The 26,950-nt window shown below is 39.1% G+C and overlaps 1 pseudogene; it reads left to right on the top strand.

Annotated features, from left to right (window-relative positions):
* The first annotated feature begins 8,011 nt into the window (after positions 1–8,011).
* Positions 8,012–8,690, top strand: LOC114622431 (annotated as a pseudogene).
* The last annotated feature ends 18,260 nt before the right edge of the window (positions 8,691–26,950 follow it).

Genomic DNA, 26,950 nt, shown 5'->3' with positions numbered 1-26,950 from the left:
GGGAGGGAGGGAGGGAGGGAGGGAGGGAGGGAGGGAGAGAGAGAGAGAGACAGACAGACAGAGAGGGAGGGAGAGAGAGAGAGAGAGAGCACTGAGGTTAAATGCCATTGTAAATCAAAAAGACTTAACAGACATCTACAGAACATCTCACACAAATACATTAGAATTCGTTTCAACAGCCAATGGAGACTTTTTTTTTTAAATATAGATTGTATGAGAGGACATAAAGAAAGTCTTAACTTGGGCTGGAGAGATGGCTCAGCTGTTAAGAGCATTGCTTGCTCTTCCAGAGGTCCTGAGTTCAATTCCCAGCAACCACATGGTGGCTCACAACCATCTGTAATGGGATCTGGTGCCCTCTTCTGGTGTGTGTGAAGAGAACAATAGTGTCCTCATATACATAAAATAAATAAATCTTTAAAAAAAAAAAAAAGAAAGTCTTAACTTATATAGGAAAAGTAAAATATATTTCTTGTATTCTCTCTGACCACAATAGAATACAATTACAAATAAGTAACCATGGGAAATATAGAACCTGTAAAAACTTGTGACGATTGGACACACTGTTGGATAATGAATGGGTTGTTGAAGAAACCAGTAAAAAAAAAAACCAGAGAGGTGTCTCAGTGGTTAAGAGTACTAGCTGCTCCTCTAGAGGACAGAACATGGGTTTGAACTGTCTGCAACCCCAACTCAAGGGAATTCGATGCTCTCACTAGTGCTTTCTGTTTTGGTCAATGAAAATTCTTTCTATTCTGGACAGTGATTAATGTGGACTCTTACTTGGTCAGAGTGAAGAAAATAAATGACTGTTGAATTCTGAGCCCTAAATCAGGCATCTATATCATCCTTCCCAAGGCTTGAGCATGAATGAAGGGGTGGAAATAATGTGAGAAGCAGAAGAAAGAAGGGAGTGTTGTGCAGCTGTCTTCCACGAGTGGCATAGCTTGCATTCATGAGGTCACAGCAGCTATGATGGCCTAAACAAGACCTGTACAAGATTGGGTCCATCAATATTTCAGATGGATAAGGGAAGCTGCCACAATGCCCTTCCTTCCCTCCCCTGAGGCTTTATAGGCAGCTAATGCTTGTATGGTCCATGCTCTTATAAATAACTCCTCTCCTTATAAATAACTGCTCATGTAAGAAAGCTTAGTTTAACTCATGGGTTACACACACACATTCACACATGCACACACACACATGCACACACACCATGAAAGTAACAGGGTAAGAGGAAAAGGATCAACAGAGGATGGGAGAGGGACAAAACAAATTAACTGGGAGTATGAACAAAATCCATTAAACAACATGTATGGAAATCATCATTATATATGATTGATACTTGCTAATAAAAAATTTAATTATTAACTAATTAACATGTCATTTTTATCATTTATACCTAATAGTTTGTCAAATAGTTCCTTAGTTTAGGTATGAATACTCCTGCATGTGTAGGCACTTAATCAACTATCTCTACTGAGGTAGGAGGTCCTTTGAAAATTTGCTAAAGGTCCTTAACCTAAGAAAGTTCAAGAACTGCACAGCTGTTATCAGCTCTATTGAAAAAGAAAGTTTGTTGCTTTAAACAACTAAGAAGTAAAAATGGATGCCCACATTAAAATAAATAAATAAATATGGGCCCATGACTTTCACCATATGCAAAAAATAAAAATAAAAACCCAACTATCCTGAAATCAAAGATCTGAAGATCAGAGTAGAAACTATAAACTTCCGAGAAAACAGACAAGAAGAAAATTTCATAGCATTGGATTTGTAAGCCATACACCACCCACTGACACAGCACAAAACACAGACCGTACTTCACCATGGTGAGTAAAAGAAGGGCTGGAAGGTGGTTCAGCCACTACAAACACATGCTGCTCTTGCAAAGCACCTAGGTTCCGTTTCCAGTACCCTCACTGCACTTTACCACTGTTCCCGAGGATCTGATGCTCTCTCCTGGTCTCTGCTGGCAGCACACACATACAGGGATACACATGCAGGCAACACACTCACCTAACGAAATAAAAATAAATAAATCTCTTTTTAATGATGAATAAAATAACACAGATCGAAAAAAGACATCGTATACATGCTGGCGATCCTTTAATCCAAACACTTGGAAGGCTGAAACAGGGGATCGTAAGTTTGAGACCAGTCTAGGGCCAAGCTAACACTACATAGAGATCCTGTCTCAAAGACATACAAAAAAGAAAGATAGTCAGAAGAAAAGAGAGAGGAGGGGAGAAGAAGAGAACAGTGAAAAAGAAAGGAGGGAGGGAGGAAAAAAACAAATTATTTGCAAATCAAATTATCTTGTAAGGAGATGACATTTAAACTATATAAAGAACATGACCAAGCTACACCGCTCTTGGAATACACCCAAAGACTTTTATATCTTACTATACTGGCACTATTCACCCATATTCATTGCTATTATATTCACAAGAGTCGGGAAATAGAAACAGCTTATGTGCTCATCAACTGATGAATGAATAATGAAATTGTGATGCATTTACATAATGAAATATTATTCAACTGCTGAGAACAAATGAAGTTATAAAATTCACAGGTAAATAAATAGAGCTGTAAACAACCATACTAAGTGAAACAGCCCAGACACAGAAAGATAAGTATTACATGGTTTCTCTCATTTCTGGGTGTTAGTTTGAAATCTTCAGATATATGTGTTCCATTTGAATTACTCACTGTAGTCAGGAATTTAGTCAAGGAACATTGAGGGTAGGGTCTGATAAGGAAAGGCAGCTAGAACACAGGAGTTCTACGGTTTAAAGAAGAACAATGGAAAAGAGAAAGGTTTAATTGGTGTCGGGGATAGGACTGCAAGGTAGAAGACAGAATGTGGGGAGGGATAGCTAAAAGCACTTGAAGAACCTATACAGAAACCCATTACCATAGAAGTTTCATAGAATATGTATATATACACATGAATATACCAAACACCTCAATATATATATTGAAATATCCATATATATTTATGGATATTTCTCCAAAAATTATATACAAATAGCCAGAAAGTGCATGAAGAGACATTCATTATCGCTATGTATTGGGAAAATATAATTCAAACTACAAGATTCTGCGCCATCTCTATTAGCATGACAATTTTTCAGAAACATAATACATGTGAAAGAGATAAGAAATATATGTGCCATATTCATTGCTATTGAAAATAAAATGTTGTACCACTGCAGAAGACACAGTGGTTCTTCAAAACACTAAGAGTTACCATATAACTCAGTGGTTCCTTTTCAAGCCAAATATCCAGGATACTAGAAAGCAAAGACTTAGACATGTTTTTGTACAGCATGTTCATAACAGCATTGGTTATAGTAGCTAAAAGATGACAATAACCCATGTATCCAAGCAAAATATAAGATATAAATATATAGAATATTGCTCATCTCTAAAGATCTATGGAATTCTGGCATTTACAGTAGAAATAATACTATGCTAAGTGAAACAAATCACATAAAACATACATATTTTTCATAATTTTATAAAGGTACACAGAGTTGGATCCTTATAGAAAGAAAATAGAAGAATACAGTTAGAGGATTGGGGATGGCAGAAGACAGATCTATTGTTTAATAGGCACAGAATTTCATTTGAGGATGACGAGAATGTTCTGGAAAAAGATAGCGGTGGTAGTCACCACATTGTGAGCACTTAACCTACCTGACTATACACTGGGTGGATCAGAATAGTATACTTTTTCCCCACAATATTTTCCTTGAAAAGCCATAAGCTATTCCATTTAGCCACCATAATAGTAAAAACTGATTCAAGCAACAGTCATCAGTAAAGACAAAGACCAGTGGATAAAAGTTCAGCGAAAAGGGGAAACACTCAGTGCCAAGGTGAGCTGCAACGGTGACATAATTCATTTTCATGGTTACTATAGGAGACATCAGGTCACAGTATGGCAGAGATGGGGAGGGGCTTCAGTCCTGCCTGGAGACCAGGAGACAGTAACAACAAAGAAGGGGGCAAAGAGTATGATCCAGGTTTCACTTTTCATGTAGATGTTTATAGTGGATTCCAGGCAGCACCAAGAAAGTCTAGGAAACACATAAGGAATCTTGCAACACGTTTTGTCACATAAATAACATCATTGATATTAGAAAGCAGGAAAAGGAGATGGGAGGATGTATACTTAAACAACGTAACTTGGGAGGATAAGGGAAAATAAATTTTTCCAGAAGATGGCAGGACATGCTTTTCATGTGACACTATCTTTTCTTTGTAACACTTCATTGGTGTCACAGTTCCCTGTCTATATTGTCACTCTGCTTTACAGACAGAATCTTGAGAAACAGCATGCCCCCATGGCCTACATGTAAGCCAGCTACTCCTTTTCAGTCTGGAATATTTGTGAATCAGCTGTGCAGTGCTCTGTTCCTTATAATGGTTATTCACATGAGTTCTGCAAAACCAGCTCAACTGTGTCCTAGAATGCCTAACAGATACCTCTTTATCACATTTCATGATGGCAGAACTAATCAATATAACTCAACTATTCCTAAGTTCGACTCACAGAAAGCTCGATGCACTGCACTGTAGAGAGTGCTCTGGATCACTGCGATTCTGAACGTTGATCTTTAGGAAAATTGAGTTGCTTTGATTTACGGCCAGGGAAAAGCATTTTTAACTGATTCTAATTTCCTCACTAGTAGGCCTTGTTGTTTGAAATTTACGTACTTTGGCACACTTTATGAATCAATTAAATTGCTTCTTATATGAATTCCGTCAAAAATTTAGCACAGTAAAACGTTTTAATTCTTGCTATGTTTTGTTTATTCATTTATGTATTAACTGTGTACAGTTTGGTGAGTATCTTAGAACCAAGGACACAGTGGTCTGTAAAATAATAGATGCTAATACTGGTAATTAACAGTGATAGGATGCAGTGCTCATCTAGTGCGTGTTGTATGAAGAATGTAAGCTGCTGAACAAACAAGGGGCAGGCTCGACTAGGTCAGCTCTAGGAAGCAGGCTGTTAGCCACTGACTTCTCTGTAGTGCTTCCGGGACTGCAAATACTTCTGTGAAATACATAGAGGCCTATCCTTGCAAGAAAGTAGAGATGACTACCATGGTACAAAGAATGGAAATGCTGGAAAAAAATACCTGCTACAACCAAAGAGTATTGTTTATGTGAGAAAATATCATAATGAAACCCACTGTCTTGTGCAATTTACATTTACTAATAAAAGTAGATTCATGCGGCTAAAACCTAGTGGTGGAGGTAAAGGAGAGAACAGAGATAAGTCGCAGAGTGACTTGTGCCCTCTCAGTATCCCTCAGGACCTTGTTCAGTCACACGTATTGTTACCAAGTGAGACGTTTATGCATGCTCTCATTTCCTTGCATATTTGTATAATTTTAATATTTCAGTCTTTTAGTTACAAATTGAAAATTATTAAAATGATTTTCCTATTTTGGAGGAAGGCAGGACTTGAGAAAAGTCTTGCTGAATATCTCAACCTGGTCTGCCACTTGCTATGTAGCCCAAGCTGTCTCAAATCACCAATCTTCTTGCCTCTGCCTTCTGAGCTGCCCGACTGTCAACATACAGGTGCTCCTCATGATGAGGTTATAACCTATATGTCTATCATACACTGAAATAACCATAAGTTTAAATTGCATTTACCTTTAACCCAGACTCACTATTTGCAACACAATGCACTGGAATCTCAACAGTTGGCTCTTTGTCAAGATGGGATGCCCTTTGTGGTTCACTGCTGCCACCTAGTGTCATGAGAGAGTATTGAGCCTGGGAAATGATCAAAATTAAAAATGTGAAGTATAGTTTCAATTGAATGCGTATTGTTTTCATACAATCGTAGAGTCAAAATAACCTATGTAGACAATTAAGTAGCAAAGTGGCTTGGGTTGCTAGTTTTTTATTAAATTTCCTAATTCCTCTTCTTAATAGAACCCTTCTGTGTAAAAACCTTTACTCACTTTGCAATTTGAGTTAAGAAGGAGATGGAAGCATCTCAACTATTTGTGTGATAGGCACAATCCACTTTGTACACCACACTTTGTCACTGGCCCCATGTTGTCACCTTTGCTACTGAGAACCATGCTTCCACCCTCCAGGGTAGTTTCCTCAAAGCCACTTGCTTCCAACAGAGATTTATTGCATCAGATTTTAAAACATGAAGATACAGGATAGTGGTCCAGACTCTTTTAGACGAACTAAGAAAGGAGTTTGCATAGAGGACGATTCTCAGCATCTTCTGTTACGTCAACTCTGTGCCCATCTTGAATGATCAAAAGCAGCCACATTTACTGTTTTGTTTCCTTAAGCTTTGTTGTCTGTGTTACTAAGTCTTTTTCTTTATTCATCAGAGAGTTTACCACTTTAACCTGATGGGGAAGAAAATGCATGTGAACCACAATGGCCTTCTTTTCAGCAGTCCTTGTAAGTCAGAGTCCATGGAAAAACACAAGCAAGGAAGCAAATCATGCTAACACAGCACTCACAGTAAGAACTAGGGCACAGCTCAGTGGCAGAGCATCTGACTAGCATCACCGGGAACAGGGTTCTGTCCTCAGTTCACAAAGAAACAAAGCAAGAGGAAAAGAAAAAGGGAAAGAAAAGAAGGAGCCTTCCACAATGAATGAACATCATTTTACAAAATTTGAAGCCTCGTTATGTGTCTCAGGACTAGTTTTGGGATTCAAAGTATCATGAGTTTATCATCATTTCACTTCCAAGCCCTATGTCTGGGCCTTTGAATTATGATTCTTTGCTGATCCTGGAATGAGACTACAGCTCACAATTGGGCTCAAGGTTTAACCATTTATTGTAGTCCTTAGGAAGAGGGGCAGACAGATTGCTGGAACTCACTGTCTTTGTCTGGCTCTGGAGAAGAGCAAGCGCATGATCTTACTCAAGTACAGGATGTCCTTGAACTCTGTCTGGGATAAAACTGGAAAGGATAAGTGTCCAGTCTAATTCTTAATCCAGGATTCAGGGATTTACCAAAAACCAAGGTCAGCTGTCAAGAGCCGATGTGGGGACTGGGTGCAAATAAGAAAGAAGTGCTGTCAGCAATGCTAGTGGGAACTTTTTTAACAGACAGAGGAGCAGGCCCTGGAAAGGAGGACCCTATGCAAGAACCAAGATCAAACCAGGCATGGGATAGACACCTAAAGTCCCAACTACTTTGAAAGTTAAGGCAGGAGGATATCTTAAGTTCATGACTTGGAGGTCAGGCTGAGCCACATAGCATGAAGCCTATCTCCAAAAGGGAAAAACTGCGCATGCTCACAGCCTTGATTTGTTCAGAACTCCTTCCTTGGAGACAGTCTTTGTTTTTATACAGATGTAAAATTAAATAGGAGTTCTTAGGGTAGGAATATTTTGGGTTTGGTTAAAATAATTTTCCAACTGAAATCTTACCTAACAGATTTCTAAAATGCAAAAACACAACATGCTTTGTAACGGGTCGGTGTAATGGTACCCAAAGAGAAATCATCATATCTGTGCAGCACCCTCTGTAAGCATGTGAAATATACAACTGGACTGCCTTGTGTGCAAAAACACCTTTGCCTCTCTCCTCAAACACTCACAAACAGATAAAAAGACACATGCTTACACATAAGACAGCTGTCCTCTAGAGGGTTCATTTCCCAAATTAGGACCTAGCCCCTACTAGCATCTTGAAACTCAAATATATAGCTTCTCAACACACCACCTGATTTAACATCTCTAACGGAAGAATGATGTTTTATAAAATACACATTCTTAAACTCTTTAGTTTGTTAAACAAGTCACTCAGTAACTCGCTGAGCAGTTGTCTCTATCAGGAGTTTTACAAAAGAAGCTTGCAGATAAACTCTAAGTACCAAGCGAGTGGGTCAGGCCTGAACGACAGGAACATCTTCACTTCTGAGTGTGGCAGTCCTGACAGAGATAGAAACGCCACAAAGTCAGCAAAGGATTTACAAGTTATCAATCATACGACTGTGAGGACATGCTTCAAAATACTGAACTCAAGCTCCAATGCCCTGTCTGCGGCAATAAGCAGTCCACTCCGCTGCCCATCATGGGGCTCACACGGAAGGCTACCGCTGCTGGTTCCCACCCCCACCCCCCGTGGATCGAGATATAATGGGCACAAGGGGACAGAAGCTTTTGCAGGTGATAAAAGTTCCCACAAGAAATATGTCTGCCCACATGTGTTAGTTATGTCGTCACATTAAACATTTATATGGCTATGCCTTCTTGGTGTATATTGTTGGACTTATGTCAGATTTCCAGGATGATGACTGTGGAATTAAACAGGCAGCAGAAATATGTAAAAGTTTTGATATATCAAGAAGTGAAGGATGGCATTCCTCTTAACAGTTATTTGGGGAGGTATCCTTATTTATACACTGTTCTCAACACACAGCAAAAACGATGACGTCACTGTATTCACTAGCGGACCTCCACTTTGGGCTTCAGTTTTTCAGGGTCCTATCAATATCTCTGATAGATGTATTTCTAGTGTGATATTTTAGTTCCCCTAAAATTTGTTTCTTTTACTCTTGAGAAACTAAAAACACTGGCAAAATAACCTATGCAATCTTCAAAACTTATGAAGGCTCATGTCAGCAGGAAATGATGGATGTCAGCAATTTGTTGATAAACTCTTACCTCTGACTGACTGACCTCACTAAGAGGCCTGTGTTCACAGCATCACTGTAGTAGAGTATAAACCTTTTCCTGTACCTGATCTTACCCTGTCTCGTGCTCACAGTGTTTAAATGATTTACAAATACATAGCAATGATACAGACTAAATGATTATCTCTATCATAGAAAACTTGTGATACTTTTAAGTTTCCATACATATATTTGTACTATACAACCCAGAATAGAGTAGTATTGAAGTGAAGTGCAGCACCTGCCTTCTTTTTCTCAAATTAATTCATAAAAAATAAAATACCACAAGAAGAATCTTATTACATCATTTGAAAATTACTAGTATGCTCAATGAAACTTTGTTCAGGTCTAAACAAGCTGTTAAGATATAAGAAACACGTTAAACAACAACCAAAATAAATGTTCTTTATTAATTTTCCACAGAAGACCAATATTACCTCTCTGCCATAAAAACTTGTCAATATGTACTATAATTTGACATTGTGAATCACAGACATATGATATTTCCAATCTAGGTGCTATAAAAAGAAACCAAACATTACTTAAGCTTACATATTTCAAATAACTGCACCTTAGTCCAACCTTAGGCTATAGAATTATCAGAATCTTCAGTCATGGAAATAATTCTGTGGTTTTATTTTTCTGTAAAAAAAACTGATGAAGGGGTAAATGATAACTTGGCATGTTCAGAAATACTTGTGACTGATTTCAAAATATAATTTCTTAAACATAGCAGAGTTTAAGTTTGTATTTTTTTGTACATGTGTTTTTGTTGAAACCAAATACTGTTCAAGATGAGTAATCAAAAAGTTTTGTTTTTTTATCTGATAACAAACTAATTTAAAATTAGTCCCCTGTGCAAACATTAAAATAGAAACCATTTTTAGTTGTGAGCCTAGCCTTTAACAGCTGAGCCATCTCTCTGGATAGCCCAGAGACCTAGACTAGAACAAAACATGACTGGCCAAATAAAAAAAGTCAATGAAATGATTACTAATAATATTCTGCTATACTCGTAGACCAGAGCCTAGCATAATCGTCACCACAGAGGGTTCATCTGGCAACTGACAGAAGCAGATGCAGAGACCCATGGCCAAACATTAGGCAGAGATCAGACAATCTGGAAGAAGAGGGGGAGAGAGGATTGTATGAGCGGAAGGAGTCATTTCAACACAAGAACACAACCACCAGAATTGACCAAGCAGGGCTCACTGGGACTCACAGAGACTGGACCATCCAGGAGCCGTTCTAAGCAAATATGGTACGGTTGTGTAGCTTGGTGTTCTTGTGGGACACTTAACAGTAGGAGGAGGGGTTGTCTCTAAATCCTTTGCCTGCTCTTGCCTCCTACCCGGTTGATTCATCCAGTGTACCTAGTCTTACTGTAACTTGTTATGCCATTTTCGGTTGATATTCCTGAAAGACTTCCTCTTTTTTGAAGGGAAATGGGCCAGTGGATCTGGGGAGAGATGAGGTGGTGGGGAGGGACTGGGGTATGTGGAGAGGGGGAATCTGCAGTTGGAATGTAATACATGAAAGAAGAATAAATTTTAAAGATTATTTTTAAAAAGGAAAAATGAAATAATTTGATTTTAAGTTGTCAAAGTATCCAAAATACTGGTAAAAAATATGAAAATAAATGCATGTTTAATAAAGACTGGTTAGAATTCTTATACATATAATGTAGTTACCACAGACTTGAGTATGTAACAAAAACTATTGTTATTTCTTAATTGTTGCTCTTCCTGATGTTTTCCAAAACTGACCACAACCATGCTAAGAGGCATCTTTATAAAGAGGTGCTAACTCACATGGAAATTTTTTGGTATGGAGAGAGATAGGATGTGAATAATGAAGCCATATGCTTATTTCTGGATTTAAAACAATTTCAACCAGTCAATTATAATTTTGCTTTATTTCAAAGAACATAAGCTTCAGTTATACAGTTTACTATACCTGTAAAGTCCGATTTGGGGGCAAGAAATATCCCACTGAATTCTTACGCTATAATCTGAGAAAATGTAACATTTTGCACAGTTTCAATCAATGTCAAATGAAGTTTAATTATGGTTTTCCTGGGGGGATAACTACTGAACTCACAACATCACCAACAATGGCTAAGAGACCACATTGCTGAGGAAAAATCTGTCTTCGCATGGAACTACTGAGTTAATTATAACAACAATGTTGTGTTTTAGTTAGCATAGAAATGGTTATGTTGTTAGGCAAGAGAACAAAGGTGCTCTAAAAGCAATAGCTCCAGGATGTAGGTTAAATTAGAGCTACACCTAAAATCACTAGTCCTATAATCAATACTTCTCTAACAAGACATGATATCACATGGGCTCTCCACCACTCATGGCCCATAGTGTGCTCAGTCTGCAGCAGTGTCAAGCTCTTCTAATGAGACCCATTCATAACTGTCTCCCCACACTTCAGTGAATGCCTTAGTTACAAGAAGCCAGACCTACCCTGTAAATTAGGCTCTTCACCAAGACCTCTGAAACTTCTCTAGAAGCCTGGTCATACTGTAAGTTTCAATGATCAACATTGTCAATGGTCAACATCTGGGGACATCTGGAATTAAAATAGAGGCCTAGCCTACATTTCACATATCTCCACCAGAACCCCATCTTCACACGGCAATCACTGGCTATTGTGCTGTGAGATAATACTGCAGTATCTCACAGCATGTCACATGGTAAGAGAGATGACCAGGTCTGCGCTCACAGCTGCTAAGAGACACACCTCCATGCTGGAGCAGATTGTGCTACATGCTGCCTCCCAGTATGACAGCCTGACACTGGCTGGCTGTCTACTGAATCTGAGATCATCAACCATACACTTTCCTAGGATACCAAGCACAACAGAAACCAGATTCAGCAATAGCAGTGGTGGAAACATCATACATAGAACTTGTAGAGATCAACTCTTTGTTAACAAGCTATTTAACCTCTTTAGACTTTGTGGCTCCCTCTATGGTAATACAACACTAAGGTGAAGACTAAGAGGCAAAAAACTGAAAGCACTTAGCCCTGCACCAACTATACACCAGATACTGAAAAAAAAAATAAGGATTAGTTTTCCTTGAGCCTTCCAGCAAAGCCAGCCAATTGGTTAAGTCTACCACTGAGATGGACTGGCTTGAGCAACAGACCATAAGATAGTAGGCTTGGCATCAAATCCAGCGTGAGACAACATAACAAAGCAAAACTCTAATGCAGGACAAAGAGGGCCACGAATCTGTTTACTAACTTGGATTGAGCTCAAAAAAAAAGATTTGCACAGAATCTGTCGATGTATCAAAACTTAAAGAAGTCTATCGAGACAAAACTGATAAAATATGTTAATAATTACAATTATATTAACAAAATAAAAAATTTCAGCATATTGAATAGTCATAAGATCAACTTAGAGAGAAAAACTGAAATAAAGAATATAAAATTTAACTGGAGTTAAGTAAAATATTTATGTTAAATTGGGTGTGTTCATGTAAAGAAAGAGAGTAACCAATAATGGGTAAAATTTACTGAGCACCAGGTATAGCTTATGAGCCAGCCCTACAACTGGCTCTTTAATACATCATACAACTTCTCCCTGGGGCAGACTCAAAGCTGGTCTGCTGCCAGGAAGACACCACATTCAGACCCATTCCAGAGGATCTGCTGTACTCAGAGCAGTTGGTAAGAATGCTCCCCCATGACCCAAAGTCCAAGAGCTGCAGCTGGGAGACCAGCAGCACACTAGGGACTCATCATCCACCAAAACCCCACCCTCCCAAATACCACTCTCCTTCAACCCCCTCCACCTGGCCCTTTGTTTGGGGACAGGCTCATAGCTGGTCGGCTCCCAAGAAGACACCATATTCAGACTCATCCCAGAGGATCTGCTGCATTCAGAGCAGTTGAGAATCTACTGCAACCAGAGCAGTTGACTCCTGGGATGGTTTGCTCCTGTGAAGACACCATACCCTCACCCATTGACATGAATTCCTCCCATTCTAAGCCAGTGCACTGAGCAGACCTTGGGTGCTACCTCTGCAACCAATCTCCAGAGGAAGCTGGACTCCCAGGAGATCTAACACACCCAGTATCATACAAGAAGCTGGACTCCCAGTAGCTCTAATACCTCCAAGATCATAGAGAAATCTGGACTCTCAGGAGCTCTAACATACCCAGTATCATAGGATTACAGAATCCCAGAGGCAGCCTGACACCCAGGAGCTATGACACCCCCGATCACTGGATCACAGAGACAGCTGGACTCTGAGGATCTCTGACACAACCAAGATAACAGGAGACACGGGCTCCAGTCAGAGACTGTGAGTGCAGGTAGCACTAGAAATAACCACGTGGTAAAAGGCAAGTGCAAGAATGTAAGCAACAGAAACCAAGGTTATTTGGCATCATTAGAGCCCAGTTCTCCCACTATAACAAGTCCTGGATACACCATCACACCAGAAAGGCAAGATTCAGATTTAAAATCACTTCTCATGATGATGATAGAGGAATTTAAGAAGGACATAAATAACTCCCTTAAAGAAATACAGAGGAGAACACAGGTAAACAAGTAGAAGCCCTTAAAGAGGAAACACAAAAAAATCCTTTAAAGAATTACAGGAAAACACAGCCAAACAAGTGAAGGAATTGAACAAAACCATCCAAGACTTAGAAATGGAAGTAGAAACAAATAAAGAAAACAAAGGGAGACTACCCTGGTGATAGAAAACCTAGAAAAGAGATTAAGAGTCATTGATGCAAGCATCACCAACAGAATACAAGAGATAGAAGAGAGAATCTCAGGTGCAGAAGATACCATAGAAAACATTGACACAACTATCAAAGAAAATGCAAAATGCAAAAAGCTCCTAACACAAAACATCCAGAAAATCTAGAACACAATGAGAAGACCAAACCTGAGGAAAATAGGTATAGAAGAGAGTAAAGATTCCCAACTTAAAGGGCCAGTAAATATCTTCAACAAAATTATAAAAGAAAACTTCCCTAACCTAAAGAAAGAGATGCCCATGAACATACAAAAAGCTTACAGAACTCGAAATAGATGACACTAGAAAAGAAATTCCTCCCGTCATATAATAATCAAAACACCAAATGCACAAAACAAAGTATGAGGAGCGGGTGCGGCGGCCAGTCCAAAATGGCGCCTGACTTCCTCCTACACCCTTGGAAAGCCCTGTCCGCAGTTAGTACTGAGCAGACTCGCTGCTACATAAGATCAGACCGTCTAACGAACGCTGCACCGAGCCAATTGAGAACGCATTCGTGGCAGAATCTGAGTGGTGCAGGCAGGAGATTTAAGGACCATGGAGAGAGACTCGGGGGCCGTTGGAGAAGAAGACAGGGTTCCTGAATAAACGGCTTTGAGAAGAGCTCCGTGTGTCGCCGTTTCATTCCGTGGGTCAGAGTGGGTAGTGACACAAAGAAAGAATATTAAGAGCAGTAAGGGAAAAAAGTCAAGTAACTTATAAAGGCAGACCTATCAGAATTACACCAGACTTCTCACCAGAGACTATGAAAGCCAGAAGATCCTCGACAGATGTCATACAGATCCTAAGAGAACACAAATGCCAGCCCAGGCTACTTTACCCAGCAAAACTCTCAATTACCATGGACGAAGAAACCAAGATATTCTATGACAAAACCAAATTTACACAATATATTTCCACAAATCCATACCTACAAAGGATAATAAATGGAAAATTCCAACACAAGGAGAGAAACTACAACCTAATAAGACGAGAAAGTAATCTTCTTCCAACAAATCCAAAAGAAGATAGCCACACAAACATAATTCCAGCTCTAATAACAAAAATAACAGGAAGCAACCTTCACTTTTCCTTAATATCTCTTAATGGACTCAATTCCCCAATAAAAAGACATAGACTAATAATGGACTGGATACATAAACAGGACCCAATATTTTGCTGCATACAGGAAACACACCTCAGAGTAAAAGGCTGGAAAAAAATTTCCAAGCAAATGGTCCCAAGAAACAAGCTGGAGTAGCCATTTTAATATCGAATACAATTGACTTTCAACCAAAAGTTATCAAAAAAGATGAGGAAGTATACTTCATACTTATCAAAGGAAAAATCTACCAAATTGAACTAACAATTCTGATTATCTATGCTCCAAATGCAAGGGCATTCATATACATAAAAGAAACTTTACTAAAATTCAAAGCACGCATTGCACCTCACACAATAATAGTAGGAGGACTTAAAAGCCCCACTCTCAGCAATGGACAGATCATGGAAACAGAAACTAAGCAAAAGCACAGTGAAACTAACAGAAGTTATGAATCTAATGGATTTAACAGATATCTATAGAACATTTCATCCTAAAACAAAAGAATATACCTTCTTCTCAGAACCTCACGGTACTTTCTCCAAAAATTGACCATTTAATTGTTGAGGCCAAAACAGGCCTCAACAGGTACAAGAATACTGAAATAATCTCATGCATCCTATCAGATCACCACAGACTAAGGCTGGTCTTTAATAACAACAAAAACAACAGAAAGCCCACATACACGTGGAAACTGAACAATGCTCTACTCAATATTAACTTGGTCAACGAAGAAAGAAAGAAAAAAATTAAAGACATTTTAGAATTTAATGAAAATGAAGTCACATCATACCAAAACTTATCTAACACAATGAAAGCAGTGCTAAGAGAAAAACTCATAGCTCCAAGTGCCTACAAAAAGAAACTGGAGAGAACATACACTAGCAACTTGACAGCACACCTGAAAGCTCTAGAACAAAATAAAAAGCAAGTGCACCCAAGAGGAGTAGACAGCAGGAAATAATCAAACTCAGGGCTGAAATCAACCAAGTAGAAACAAAAAGAACTATACAAAGAATCAACAAAACCAGGAGCTGGTGCTTTGAGAAAATCAACAAGATAGATAAACCCCTAGCCAGACTAATCAGAGGACAGAGAGACAGTATCCAAATTAATAAAATCAGAACTGAAAAACAGAAACTGAGGAAATTCAAACTATTATCAGATCCCACTACAAAACCCTATACTCAACAAAAAAAGGAAAATATTGATGAAATGGACATTTTTCTAGACAGATACCAGGTACCAATGTTAAATCAAAATCAGATAAACCACCTAAACAATCTCAAAACCCCTAAAGAAAAAGCAGCAGTCATTAAAAGTGCAACCACCAAAAAAAAAGCCAGAACCAGATGATTTCAGTGCAGAATTCTATCAGACCTTCCAAGAAAACCTAATACCAATTATCTTTACACTATTCCACAAAATAGAAACAGAAGGAACACTACCCAATTCATTCTATGAAGCCACAATTACACTCATACCTAAACCACACAAAGACCCAACAAAGAAAGAGAACTTCAGACCAATCTCCCTTATGAATATTGATGCAAAAATATTCAATAAAATTCTCTCACACTGAATCCAAAAACACATCAAAAAAATCATCCATCATGATCAAGTAGGTTTTATCCCAGGAGTGCAAGGATTATTCAATATTTGGAAATCCATCAATATAATCCACTATATAAACAAACTCACAGGAAAAAAACCCACATGATCATCTCACTAGATGCTGAGAAAGCATGTGAAAAAATTCAACATCCCCTCATGGAAAGTCTTGGAAAGATCAGGAATTCAAAGCCCATACCTAAACATAGTAAAAGTAATATACAGCGAAACAGTAGCCAACATCAAACGAAATGGAGAGAAACTTGAAGCAATTTCACTAAAATCAGGGACTAGATAAGGCTACCCACTCTCTCCTACCTATTCAATATAGTACTGGAAGTCCTAGCCAGAGCAATTAGGATACAAAAGGAGGTCAAAGGGATACAAATGGGAAATGAAGAAGGCAAAATTTCACTATTTACAGATGATATGATAGTATACTTAAGTGACTCCAAAACTTCCACCAGAGAACTTCTAAACTACTTTAGCAAAGTGGCTGGATATAAAATTAACTCAAACAAATCAGTAGCTTTCCTCTGCTCAAATATAAACAGGTTGAGAAAGAAATTATGGAAATGATACCCTTCACAATGATCACAAATAATATAAAATGCCTTGGTGTGAATCTAACCAAGCAAGTGAAAGATTTGTATGACAATAACTCAAGTCTCTGAAGAAGGAAATCAAAGAAGATCTCAGAAGATGTAAAGATCCCCCATGCTCATGGATTGGTAGGGTTAATATAGTAAAAATGGCCATCTTGCCAAAAGCAATCTACAGATTTAATGCAATCCTCATCAAAATTCCCACTCAATTCTTCACAGAGATAGAAAGAGCAATCCTCATATTCATTTGGAATAACAAAAAACCCAGGATAGTGGAAACTACTCTCAACAATAAAAGAACTTCTGGAGGAATCACCATCCCTGACCTCAAGCTGGACTACAAAGCAATGGTGATAAACACTGCATGGTATTGGAACAGAGACAGGCAGGAGGAACAATAGAATAGAAGACCTAGAAATGAACTCCCATACCTATGGTCTCTTTGACTAACGAGCTAAAACCATCCAGTGGAATAAATACAGCATTTTCAAAAAATGGTGCTGGTTAAACTGAAGGTCAGCATGTAGAAGAATGCAAATTGATCCATACTTATCTTATCTCCCTGTACAAAGCTCAAGTCCAAGTGGATCAAGGACCTCCACATAAAACCAGATACACTGAAACTAATAGAAGAGAAGGTGGGGAAGAGCCTCGAATACTTGGGCACAGGGAAAAAGTTCCTGAACAGAACACCAATGGCTTATGCTCTAAGATCAAGAATTGACAAATGGGACCTCATAAAACTGCAAAACTTCTGTAAAGCAAAGGACACCATCAATAGGACAAAGCAGCAACCAACAGATTGGGAAAGATCTTTATCAATTCTACATCTGATAGAGGGCTAATATCCAAGTTATAAAAAGAACTGAAGAAATTAGACTCCAGACAATCAAATAACCCTACTAAAGATGGGGTACAGAGCTAAACAAAGAATTCTCAACTGAGGAAACCTGACTGCTTGAGAAGCACCTAAAGAAGTGTTCAGCATCCTTAGTCGTCAGAGAAATGCAAATTAAAACAACTCTGAGGTTCCACCTCACACCAGTCAGAATAGCTCAGATCAAAAACACAGGTGACAGCAGATGTTGGTGAGGATGTGGAGAAAGAGGAACACTTCTCCACTGTTGGTGGGATTATAAGCTGGTACAACCACTCTCGAAATCATTCTGGCAGTACCTCAGAAAGTTGAACATAGTGTTACCTGAGAACCCAGCTATACTACTCCTGGGCATATACCCAAAAGATGTTTCAACATACAACAGGGACACATACTTCACTATGTTCATAGCAGCCTTATTTATAATAGCCAGAAACTGGAAAGAACCCAGATGTCCTTCAACAGAGGAATGGATACAGAAAATGTAGTACATTTACACAGTGGAGTATTACTCAGCTATTGAAAACAATGAGTTCATGAAATTCTTAGGCAAATGGATGGAACTGGAAAATATCATCCTGAGTGAGATAACCCAATCATAAAAGAACACACATGGTATGCACTCACTGATAAGTGGATATTAGCCCAAAAGCTCACAATGATACAATGCACAGACCACATGAAACTCAAGAAGGAAGACCAACATGTGGGTGCTTTGATCCTTCTTAGAAGGAGTATCAAAATACTCAACCAGAGCTCCCAGGGTCTAAACCACCAGCCTGTGAACACAAAGGGAGGGACTCATGGCTCCACTTGTATAGGTAGCTGAGGGTGGCCTTGTCAGGCATCAGTGAAAGTGGAGGGCCTTGGTCTCTGAAAGTTTGGATTCCCTAGTGTTGGGGAATTCGAGAGCAGGGAGGTGGGAATGGGAGGATGGTCGGAGCACACCCTCACAGAAATAGGAGGAGGGAGGATGGGATAAGGGGTTTTGTGGGGGAATGGGAGAGGAAATAACATTGAAAGGTAAATTAATAAAATATCCAATAAAGAAAAAAACAGGTAATGGGTCTGGCAATTGTCGTCAAGCAGTTGAGACTTTTTGTCAACAATTTATTATGGAGATTTCTTATAATCCTCAAGAACAAAGTATTGTGGAAGAGGCCCATGGAACTTTAAAACGATTCCTGAGATATACTGTTGCTGAGACAAAGAATGATGACGACCTGAGAGCTTGCTGAGTGTCCTGACAAGGGTGACTGGGGAGCTGTACTGGACATATGCTCCTGACCCAACTTTGCTTGACTATATCCCAGATGGGTCAAGCTGCCTTGCCTCAAGTTTTTAGACATTATGGGATTGAGAATCAAAAAGAGAAATTATGTCTCTTGTATTCTTCTTAAAGATGACCACTATTAGAACTCAGTCATGTACTGGTCTAGAAATCAATCCAATATGGGAAATAACAGTCTACTTTTGGGAGACTGGATCGAGACTTTGTCAGAGACATATTTGGAAGTTAGCTGTAGCAAGCTATGATGTTACGATAGCAAGAGATAAAGTTGGGACAGGATCTGGATTTCAAACAAGAATTAGTGCATGTTTTAAGGCTCTTTTAATTGTCAAGCTAAAATTGGTTTTGTCTCTTCTACAGCATCTATTGTAAGTTGCATTGATTGTATAATTTCCAATTATGTTAGTGTGTTGAAACCTGGCATGTCTGTTACGGGCGTCTATCAACCAGCTTTTGTTGTCTCACTGTCCTGAGTATTAGAAACCTTGATTCTCTGAAAAAACTTGAAAGTGCTGGAAGAAGTGAATTAGGCTTTAACCAGAAGCAAGAGGTTAGCAGGCTTGATTACTGCTGGTATAACAGCTTTAATTCCATTAATTGCTAGCACCACTGCTTCTGCAATAGCATTGACACAAGGAGTTAAGACAACTATTTTTGTTAACCATCTAGCAAAAAAAATGTTACTAATGTATCGAGCATACAAAAGGATTTATATATGTATCTGGAACAATGAATGATGCTCTATAATCCATTTAAATTATCTGAAAGAGGTTCAGGAGCCATTCCAAGTGTCATGACAAATACCATTAGAGTAGTGTTACTTTTGAAATTCACAATGATTGTCATTATAATTAGAAAAAAGTTTAAAGACACCTGTAGGATATTTGGCATAATCCTAACACCTCTATGGGTGTGTTAACTTTGCATAGTGAGATTATGAATTTAAAGAATGCTGCTCTGTTGACCTTCGATGCTGTAGATAATGCCAGTAAAACTATCCGTGGCCTATCTCCATTTTGGTCAAATCTCAGGAATGGCATATATAGCTTGATCAGGCTAGCCCCTCTTGTCCTGGGAATACTTTTTTTCCTGCCCATGGTGTTAAAGCTTATCTTAGATAAACAACATGTTGGCAGCCAAAGTACATGGCTTGAACCTGAAAATGGACCCCCAGACAGAGTTATTAAATTAACAGGCTGGCAAGCCAAGGATGGGTGAAGGAAGGATTCTCCACAGAACCTTACCAACCTAAGACAGAAGTGCATTGCTTTTGATAATGCATATTCCATGATGGGTAAGGAAGGCATTCTTGTCAAAACGACCTAATACAGGCTCAGTCTTGTTAATGAAATAAAAAAGAGGGAGAGGTGGACAGCCTTTGGGGCTGCTTGGCAAGAAGCTGACATGTGCCAAGGACAAAGAAATGTGCTGCTTGGCAGGAATATGACATTGGCCAAGGCCAAGGCCAAGGAAGTAGGCTTCAAGCAGGAATCTGATATTAGACTAGAACAAAGAAGTAATTTTAGGTAGGAATCTAAATCTTAGGCTAAAACAAAGAAGTAGTCTCAGGCAGGAATCTAAATTTTAGGCTAGAACAAGGAAGTAGGCTTCAGACATGAAAATAACATTGGGCTAGGACAGGGAAGTAGGCTCAGATACTTTGGTTATCCTGATAAGCCTTTAGAAACAGTGATCATGGGAGTGTTCAAATAATTGGGTTTAATGCCTTGCTTGTTCTTTGACTATTTGTGTTTATTATATTGCTTGTTCCTGACTATTTGCATCTATTGTATTGCTAGACCCTCAACCTAGAACTGACCTTAATACATGCATGTAATCAAAATGGTATAAAAGCATAAAGGAAGAGGGAGTATAGGATACGGTGTTCTAGGGAGGGGAAATGGGGATGACATCTGTATTGTAAATAAATAAAATATCCAATGAATTAAAAAGAATAATATATACTTTTATAATATTTATTCAACATAAGAAATTAAAACTTTTCATAACACTAAATTTCACAATAGTTATCTGGAGAAAACAAAAGCACAGAACAAACTAGAAAGAAATATTAAGTTGGATCTCACCAAATTAAGAAAAACCCTGAAACATCAAAGTATACTATAAAGAAATTAAAAAGACTCAGAAAAAGATATTTACAAATCATGTACGATAGATTAATTCTCAGATTATATAAGGAATTCTGGGCTAGTGAGATGGCTCAATGGGTAAAGTATCTATAACACAAATGTGGACCTGAGTTTATAAAGGCTGGCTGTGCCAGTGCCCCTCTGCAATCCCCATTTTTCAACTGCACGATGGAAGGCAGAGAGAGCAGACATTCCATAAGCTTTCAGGCCAGCTGGCTTGACATACATCTCAGTATGAGAGAGGACCTGTTACAGCAAACACTGTCCTCTGATCTCCACATGAGGCATGTGTGCACACACACAAACAGTGGGAGGTATTCTATAAACTCAGAAGACCAGATGATGATCATGATGATTCTGGTGGTGGTGGTGGTGGTGGTGGTGGTGGTGGTGGTGGTGGTGATGTTGATGATAATTGTTCAAACGTAAAGTGTACAAAACTCAGGAGGATTAGATACAAGTAATAAGAGAACTTGGGGGAGGAGGGAGTTTGTAGGGTTCTTAGTCTCTTAGAAAGAAATCAAATCGAAATTCAAGGATGATTATTTTAGAGTTTAAAATAAAAACTCCAAAACACATTGTTGTAAATCTCAGCAACTTCCTCTCAGCATGGAGAGGAAATAAGAATGCCATGTGGTTTGAGTTAAGCATGCATGATGGTCTGCTACACAATGGTCAACCAGCTTCATGGCAGAGAGAGGAGCTCGTAGGAAGGAAGGGAGGGAGGGAGGGAAGAAGACCAAAGTATTGGGGTGGGGGGGGGAGAAAGGAAAAAAAAACATATTTAGGCTAGCACCTGAGAGGAACAGAAAAGAAAATGTTATACCCAAGTCAGGACACAGAAAGGTGAGCAGACACACAGAACTTCACAGTGACTTGTAGGGACTGCCTTAGGAGACTTCTGGGAAGGAAAAGTGCATTGACTCATTAAAGGACTAATTATTCTTCCTGTCTCTTTGGCAAAACATAAACTCACCTTCCTGAGGGGTGGTCCATTGACCAGATGAGAGACCAAATATATATATATGTGTGTGTGTGTGTGTGTGTGTGTGTGTGTGTGTGTGTGTGTGTGTGTCTGTGTCTGTGTCTGTGTGTGTCTGTGTGTGTGTGTGTACACACACAGACACACACACACACACACACGATCAAGATAGATGTCCTCTTTATATATCTAGAAATGGACCCCACAGGAACAGCACACAAAACCAAGTAGCTTCCTTTAACTGTCAGAACTTTCATTCCCTCTGATAATTCACCCATTGAGCCACTGTTTTTCCTGCAATACATTTTCAATATTAGATCTTTTCTAACTGTTCTGGTCTAAAACAATACCATGTCTCTGTGTGTACAAGTATGTCTGCATGTCTCTTTGTGTATGTTCACATGAGGACATCAAAAGACAACTGGAGGTGCCAAGCATCACAAACCATCTACCTTGCTTCCTGAGACAGGGTCTCACACTGGTCTGGGGTTCATTGATTCAGCTAGGCTAACTGACCAATGAGACTGAGGGACCTATATGTCTCCATCTCCTCAGTGTTGAGATTATATCCACGCATCATCACACGTTACTTTTGTACCTGGGTCCTGGGGATTAAATTCTGGTCCTCATGCTTTTGAGATAAGCAATTTATTGACTGAACTATCTCCCAAGTTCAATTTTCCTTTTTAACCCCTTTACTTCTGTCTAAGTTGCTTTTCTATCGTTTTAACAAAACACCATGACAAAGGCAAAGCATTTAATTTGGGCTCACAGTTCCATAGGGTTAAAGTTCATGACCATCAGTGTGGGGAGCATGGCAGTAGGTGCACATATGGCATGGCTATAGAGGAGTTCAGAGTTCATATCTCCACACACAAGCACAGGGTAGACAACTAACTGGGACTGGTATGGCCTTTTGAAACTTCGAAGTTCATCCACAGAAACACATCTTCATCACAAGGTTACACGCCTCCTAATCCTTCCCAAACACTTCCAACAAATGAGGACCAAACATTCAAATATGTGAGCCTATGGGGGAAATTCTCATTAAAACCACACCATCTTCTCCCCCAAACTGTAGATTGCACCATGTGCCTGCTAATCAAGCTCTCTACCACTGAGCTATATCCTCCATCTTCTGCCAAGCTGTTTTAATCCCATGCCATCATCTTGTCATCACTGTTCCAGGAACAACAATAGTAATTAAAAGAATTAAAGGCAGAGGCACATCTAGCAATATCCATACATATTATTCAGTCACTGAAAGGCCAAAACGATCCAAATGTCCACCAACAGATGAATAAGATGTGGGATACACATACAATGGAGGATTTAACATAAGAAGACAATGAAATTTTAACATGCCATAACAGGAATGAAGATTCTCATGCTACAGGAAAAAAACACATTTATATACTTGTCTACATATTTACACATACATACAAACATGTTTGTATACATATTTGTTAGTTGGGGTTTGGTTGGTTGGGGGGGGGTGTGCGTGTGTGTTTTCATTTAGGGTACAGAGGCTAATGTAAACTAGGCTATTTCTTGTTCCTCTTGCCTCAACCTCTTGGATGAGGTCCTTGGATTACAGGTGGGTGCCACCATGTCTATCTCCTTTTTAGTCACTAAGGATTTCCTAACGTGCAAGGAATGCCTCTTGCATGTTAATGAGATTACTAGTAGCACAGGATATACAATGAGCTTCAGGAAGGCAGCTGGTTATGAAAAGAATAATCACAAGAATAAAGGATTAGCATTTTCATCTGCCCCAACCTCAGGAGATAAACAGGGTTGTAAGAAAATTTCAGTCACCTATGATTTATGACTCAATGATTTAATGAATCGTTCCATCATGAAGCCTGGGAGCATCTAGACTTTGTGTAGACTTGAGTATACTGGATGGGTAGTATTTCCTGAGAGGACTTGCAGGCTTTGCAACCCCATTCTCATAGCATAGTCACCCATTTTGATAATGTCCTGCATTGCTTCCTTTATAATGGAATTATTATAGTTATGTCCTGAGTTCTGTGAGCAGCTTTAGGAGGGTTGTGAAACTTTTAAATGAGCTATTGGACAGACAAAGGCAAGGGTAGTCTGTCACAATTGTAGCTGGCATCTAAGTGGGATTAGCCTTTAAGAGAATGAACCATCATAAGGTGAGGTCTGTACTCACCTTAATGTTGTTGTCAATTAAGTTTGAAGACTACCAAGTTGTTTTTAGGATGTATTTATGTCTTAATGTTTCTATTGCTATGATAAAACACCAAGACCAAAAGCAATGTGGGCAAAAGAGGGTTTATTTCATCTTAGACCTTGTAGTCCATAATGGAGGGAAATTAGGATAGGAGCTCACACAGGGTAGGAATCTGAAGTCAGGAACTGAAGCAGAGGCCTGCTTACTGACTTGCTCCTCTCCTCAAGGCCTGCTTAGGCTGCTTTCTCATACCATCCAGAACCACTCACCCAGAGGTGGCACCACCTCCTGTGGGATGGGCCACCCACATCAATCATTAATCAATAGCCCACAAGCTTTCCCACACAACAAACTGGTAAGGGCATTTTCTCAACTAAGGTCCTTCTTCCCATATCTCTAGCCTGTGTCAAGTTCACATAAAAACTAGCCAGCACAGTATCAGGAAAAACACCAAGCACCAACACAAAGTAAAATAAGTAAGACACGAAAGGACAACAGATGGATACTATTTATTTGAGGTATGCAGAGTAGAGAAATATATTCAGACAAAAGGTAGAAATGGTGCTTGGACCGAGCACGGGTGCAGGGGTTGGGGTACAGAGAGCTGATTTTCAGTTATTTACGTTTCAGCATTTCATCTGAGATGACGAAAGTTCTGGAACATGATCAGTAGTGATGGTCCCACACTGTGAATGTACTTAACAACAGTAATATTTTAAATGATCAAACAATAAACTTGATACCATGTGTATTTTTACAAGAAAAAAAATGAAATAGTTTTGAGAAATGCTCATTACAGTGTCAATAAGATGGATTGGCAGGTAAAGACACTTTTGACAAGTGCCACTGACCATTTTAATCCTTAGAACCGATGGGGTAGGAGAGAACCAACTCCCACAGGAAGTCCTCTGACCACCACAGGCATGTTGTGTGGCACAGACATACAAACACACACACAGTAAACAATCAAACAAGCAAATGTGTAGGCATAATGTTATTGTGCACTGTGTAAAGAGTATCCTTGTATCATTAAATGCTGATCACCTCCCAGTCCCTACCCCACCCAATTATCTGTTGCAATCTGAACATGGCATTGTGTAAACACTGCTCCCATTTATTCTCTACATTGTCAATAAAAGCTCATCAGCCAATGGCTGAGCAAAAGAGAGACTAGGGTTAGACTTCTGATCTCAGCCAGGAGAAAGAGAAAGGAAGATACGCCACGAGGAGGGTCCAGGAGACACTATGAGAACACAGCTGGAGCAGAGAGACTCAGATCAATACTAAAATGCAGGTATCTTGAGGATTTGGGCTGGGAGGTAGCCAGATTAATTTCGAGGATTAAAGTAGATTAATACTGCTCAGCTATTGTGCCATAATGCTTGATTAAATAACTCTTACAGTCTCTGACTCATTAATTTGGGAGCTAGCCAGGATAGAGGAAAACACAGTCACTTTTAAAATTGCACTAATGCAAATGTAAAGAAAACTTACCATCATATATATAAATACAGAAACATGTCCCACCAAGCACAGCCATTCCTTCAGTACACTGCATGCAAACTTCAGAAGGCTTCCACTCAAACAGCTTCAATGCTTATGCATAACTCTTTGATGACTCTCTTATCCAAGCTCCAGATAGTCTTTCTAAACTGCCAACTGCTAAGCACAGAATACAACTAGAAACCTACACTATTAAAATCCCAGACTAACAATTCATCTAAAGAAGAATTACTTAAAGGATGATAAACTAGTAACTTAAAGTTTAGTGAAGGTCAGAGATACAGATGCTTTCAAGGTATCTGTCCATATACTTGCTGATTAAGAGGACAAAGATAATTTGGAGAAAGAACTGTTCACTGTCTTAACTGACCAATTAACTACCATTACAAATAACACAAATCAACATGACCTCATGTGATGTGCTGGTAAAAGTTGTATCATTAAAGTCATAAGCCTGGATCACTCACCCTGAATCAAATCATGATAAAGTATCAGAAGATAAAAATTAAGGGCTAACGAGGAAACAAGCATTCCAAATTCTTAGTATCATTAAAGACAACATTGGACTGAGAAATCACACCATATTACAGAAGACTAAAGAGGCAAGAAAACGGCAGTGTTCAAGTATCCCGTGGAGGTTGAAACATGAAATCTGATGCAACCTCTACTGTGGAAAACTAATGAACCTTGAATTCTTAATATTAACTTATTTACTGTGTATATGTGTGGGCATACAGAAGCCACAGTAAACACATATGGTCAGAGAATGAATTGTAGGTTGTTTTTTTTTCCTTCCACCATGTGGGTCCAAGGGATTGAATCAGACTTGGTGGCAAGTACCTTTACCTGCTGTGGTTTGAAACACAGATTCCTGTGTTTCAATGTTTGATCATAGGGAGTGGCACTATTGAGAGGTGTGGCCTTATTGGAGCAGGTATGACCTTGGTGGAGGAAACTGGTCTTTGTGTAGGTGGGCTTTGAGATATCCTATGCTCAGGCTCGACCCAGTGTGGAATCAGAGTCTCTTTCTGCTGCTTAGGATGAAGATGTAGAACTCTCAGCTCTTCTAGCATCAAGTCGTTCTGCAAGATGCCATTCTTTCTACCACAATGATAATGAACTAAACCTCAAAAACTGTACACTAGCCTTAACTAAATGCTTGCCTTCATAAGAGTTGCCT

This window comes from Grammomys surdaster, unplaced genomic scaffold (assembly GCF_004785775.1).
Source record: "Grammomys surdaster isolate TR1022 unplaced genomic scaffold, NIH_TR_1.0 64, whole genome shotgun sequence".
NCBI classification, from domain to species: Eukaryota; Metazoa; Chordata; class Mammalia; order Rodentia; family Muridae; genus Grammomys; species Grammomys surdaster.
Note: the sequence above shows the minus strand (reverse complement) of the source record. Positions and strands in the feature narration are given on the sequence as shown.